We start from the raw sequence: 5,369 nt of genomic DNA, 5'->3' as shown, positions 1-5,369 counted from the left end.
GACGGCAACAATTGCCTTTTATACATTCCAGAAGGGATCAGAAACAAATTGATATGGTATACGCACCTAAGCTATGCACATTACGGAGCTAGGAAATGCTTTCTAATTCTTCGACAAAATTGTCACTTCAACACTATAGAAAAACACATTCGCAAACTTATAGCATCCTGCAAGATATGTCAGAAAGCTAAATCATCTACAGTATCACATATTCCACCACTGTATCCCATCATACCGGGTAAGTTAAGACACATGGCAGCAGTAGATCGTTTTGGTCAAATCCCCAGAACAAGTAAAGGTTATAGTTATATTCTGGTAGCCGTAGAACTGACATCCAAATTTGTAACATTTTCTCCACTAAGGAAAGCAACAGCTAGATCAGTATCAAGAGAATTTGTAAGAGATTTTCTATAAATAGTAGGACATGTACAGAAGGTTATTTCAGATAACGGACCGCAGTTTAGGTCAGACATATGGAAACAAATGTTAGAGAGTAAGAACGTAACACCAATTTACATATCAAGATATGACAGTTCTTCTAACCCATCAGAAAGAATATTGAAAGAGATCGGGAAACTTTGTAGAATTTGTTGACACAGAAAGCGTACAACATGGGACGAATACATTTCACAGTTTCGGGAAGAAATAAATGCAATACCTAATGAGTCAACGATGCTCTCACCAACTGTAATACTGACGAATAAAGACCCACCGAATAAACTTACTGAAATGATTACTTTTCCAAAGAAGCGTAGACTTCGTCATTGTGAGATAATAGACATGGCATTAGCGAACATTAAACGAGCTGCAGATCGTAGGAAGAGACAGCAGAAGCAGGTAAGTAGATTACGCAAGTACGAGATTGGCGATAAGGTACTAGTCTGCACCCATTATCTGTCACATAAAGGGAAGAACGGATGCAAAAAATTTGAACTTCTATACGCAGGACCGTACAGAATTCGAAATATTCCGCACGCTAATGTAGTACACATTGAGACACTCAGAACAAAAAAATCGAGAGGAAACCAGCATATGTCAAACATAAAGAAATTCTTAAAATAGAAAAACCTTCTTACAGGGATACATATAGACAGAGTATAACAATGAGCTTTTTGACACATTCCAGCAAGCCCGAATACAGTGGGCTACTAATGTGTTGTTTACGTGCACAACAGGTCACCTCGATTCGACCGCAGATAAATACACTGAACATTAATAGCAGTCTTAGAAGCGTTCTCGAAGGACATTTATTTCACATTATGTAAGGTAAGTGAAGCAATTAACAGGACTACTTTAAATGTAAATGTGTAACACGTACAAATAATTTTCATACAGTAGTAGCAATTAGATGTATTCTTTAACCCATGCATGCAGCATTGTTGTCATAGTTCACCAAAATAAACGTAGTTTTAATTACAATATAACTATTGAATATGGAGAAATGTCGATAAATGCTTTACAGGTCATTACGGGAGCTCACGCGATTTTCCAGATGCAGAGAGATGTTGAAGTCATGCCGTGCTCTGATGATTATTGACCATGAATATTTGTTATAGGTAATACAGAGAGATATTGAAGTCATGCCGTGCATTGATGATTATTAACAATGAATATTTTATTATAGGCTATGCAGAGAGATGACACGAGGTACAAAGGAGAGAGGAGAATGAAGATGTTAGTATGTAAGGAATATAATTTAGTAATGGGTTATTTTGATAACAGGTGACACAGCACAGCGAAGCACTACGGATGGAGAAACCACATTAAATTGCTTACTATATGTACGTTGCTATTCGAAAAAAATTTTCTCCATTGAACATGATATCTTTTACATCAGATACATAGATAGGAAAAACAGATCACACCAAATGTCAGCATACCGATTCGCACTCTACGTAAAATACAAATGTTTTCTCTTAAATAACAATGCCAATGTGTGCTACACAACTCAAACATAATATACAGTCAACTGACAATATGACTCGTAACTGATGAACACATTACCCAACATACTGAAGTCACAGAAAGTGACATATTTTGTCAAAATGTACTTTCATATTTCAAAAACTGTGAATTCACAACCTGTGAAGTAATATAACAGTGTCTTTATGTAATTATTTATATGAGCACCTGATTATGATTTATTTAGAGTCGCAGAAAGTGACATAGTTTGTATAAAGGTACTTGCCTATTTTATTTAAAATGTTGATGCCTAAATGTACTACTAAATTCCACTTAGAGAAATATTTGTGTATGTTATTGAGTGTCAGGTAATGTAATATGTATTGTAGACTGAATTCACAACAAATGGAAAATATGTTTTTTTTATGTAATTGTTTAAAACTATAAACTTTTTCTACAGTCACACAAGGTGACATATTTTGTCCTTTTAAACGTAAAATAAATAATTTTATGAGCACAGAGGAAAGAGATGATGTAAAATTCGGTAATAACAGTATCAACCATATCCGTGAACCTTTTGACAAAATTATACCTGTACCTTAATTCCTGTGCATCCCATGGTTATGGAGCACAAACAAAGTTAATAGTGACCCACGTTACTTCAATCTACGATGTTTTCTATGAGGTGTCGGCATACCAAGATGCACACCGCAGTCATGATGTATATCAATACGTGCTTGTATACCAAGATGCACACCATCACTACTAATGGACAGTTGGAGTTGGAACTTGTACCTGATGTAGCTGCGGCAACTCAGGCAATTCGATGGTTAACTTAGTGTTTGGTTACACTAAAACTATGGATCAAAGAGACAACGGATCCACGTGGCGAATCCTGGTGTTGTGCTATGTGAGGGAAAGAAACGGACTTTTGAGTGCATTAACAGGCAGTTGCCAGTGCTATGACCATGCTATCCAATTCCTTTTTTTTTCCTACCTTGAATATGGTACTAATAGATGCCAATTCATAATGAAACATAAACTATGTTCTAATTTTTGCCATCCATTACTATTAGAAATATAAATAACTTTTACTACCTGATGTACACTTCCAACTTACTGACTAATATTATTTCTATATTTTGATTTATACTCTTTTGAATATTCTCTTTGTTAGACTTAGGAAAAAAAATTCTTATGGCATTATATGTAAGTACTTTGTTGAAAGAAATATTCTATCATTGACTTACTTATTACTACACATATTTCTATAATCAAATTTTCTCCTTGCGTCAAGTCCAAATGACTTAACGACGTAGGAAAATTTTAAGGAAACGCAGTGGAGGGTTATGTAAGACGTGTATATTTCTATTGTTTATTGTCAAATCACAATTTATGAAAGATGTTTCTATTTTATTAATAGGATTAAGTAAGAATAATTAATATTTGTTATGCTGGAAATAATTGTGGTAGCAGGGGATGTCTGCACCAAAGTATTGTTGACAAGAGAGACCGCAAACTGATATAATTTTAAAAAGGGCGGGAGAGACCGCGTATGGATACATTTTAAGAAAAGAGCGGGAAAGACCGCGCATTGATACATTTTGTAATGGTAGTAGGGATTGTCTGCACCAGAAAGCATTGTTACAGGAGAAACGGCACTTTCGCGTTCGTAGGAAGTCAGTAGTAAGCGAGAAGTGAAGCGAGTCGGTAGCAGGTCTGAAGCGAGAGGATGAGAGGAGCGGTGTGCCTGCCAGCCACTAGCTATGATTTACAAGAGATTATAAACGGATGTACAGAGACATCAGCTAACTATTATAATAAGAGGAACTAATATTATTGAATTAATTTTTTGAGAAACTCAAGACTACTGAAGGTATGTTTGCGTTTGCACATTGCTAGTTGTAAGATTATTGTAAAAAGTAAGTCCCATTGAACGTTTGTAAAATAATTTCATTCAGAATATAATTAACTTTTGCCAGCAATATTGCATTTCTAATTATAATCCATCCCAAAAAACCATCAACGTAAAACTGCAAAATTTTATTGTTGTCAAGAAAAAGTTTAACTATGAATTACGTAATTTCAGTCAAATTAATTATAGAATAACGTCAGCTTTGCTATTAAAGAATAACGTCAGCTTTGGTAATAAATACAGCCACTTATTATGAAAGCCCACCAGCAGCTAATAGAGTATAGTAAAACAGAGTAAGTATATTCATGTCGCAGTTTGATGTAGCAGTCAGATGGCGATCCAGTAATAGTAAAAAAGGTAAGAAACAGTTTTGGGTTATTGCAGATAACGACTGAGGGCCACGACGACGACACATTCTATGTTTCGTCGAAATAATCAGAAAATCACTTTTAATAAGCAGCAATTAAATTTGTATGCGAAGATAGAGAAAGAGAATAGATTTCAAAGGGAAGATGTCATTTGTTATTATTAAACAAGAGAAAGAAATCCTAAGAAAAGGTTACATAGTTTATTGTAAAAGGGAAGGCAATCAAAAACACAAGAGGTATAGAGGAGACGGGAAAGTTTCATCATTTGTGGATTGATTCCACTTCCCCAGTGTCCTACCAATAAACTGAAGTCTACCACCACCATTATCTACGACTGAACCTATGTGATCATTCCATTTCGCATTCCTAAAGAGATTTACACCCAGGTATTTGTATGAGTTGGCCGATTCCAAAAGTGACTCATTGATATTACAGTCATAGGATACTATGTTTTTTCGTTTTATTAAGTGCACTAATTTACATTTCTAAACATTTGGAGCAAGTTGCCAATCTCTGCGCCATGTGGAAATCTTATCAAGACTTGACTGAATATTTATGCAGCTTCTCCCAGAAAGTACTTCATTATGGATAACTGCATCATCTGCAAAAAGCCTGATTTTACTATTAATATTGTCTGCAAAGTCATTAATATACAACATGAACAGCAAGGGCCTCAACACACTTCCCTGGGGCACCCCCAGAAGTTACTCCTACATCTGTCGATGAATCTCCATCTAAGATAACATGCTGCGTCCCTCCCTACCAAAACGTCCTCAGTCCAGTCACAAATTTCTCTTGATACCCCGTATGACCGTACTTTGACAATAAGCGCACATGCGGTATGGAGTCAAATGCTTTTCGGAAATCAAGAAACACTGCATCTACCTGGTTGCCTCGATCCAAAGCTTTCACTATGTCATGTGAGAAAAGTGGGAGTTGGTTTTCACATGAGCCATGTATCGAAAACCATACTGGTTACCACTGAGGAGGTCATTCTGTTCAAGGAATCTCATTACGTTTGAGCACAGAATATGTTCTAAGACTCTACAACAATCGGTCAAGGATATTGGACGGTTGTTTTTGGATCACTTCTACTACTCTTCTTGCAGACGGATGTGACCTGTGTCTTTTTCCAAGAACTGGGCAGGGTTTTTTGTTCGATGGATCTGTGATAGATTGTAGTG

This window comes from Schistocerca serialis, chromosome 4, assembly GCF_023864345.2.
Source record: "Schistocerca serialis cubense isolate TAMUIC-IGC-003099 chromosome 4, iqSchSeri2.2, whole genome shotgun sequence".
NCBI lineage: Eukaryota > Metazoa > Arthropoda > Insecta > Orthoptera > Acrididae > Schistocerca > Schistocerca serialis.
Note: the sequence above shows the minus strand (reverse complement) of the source record.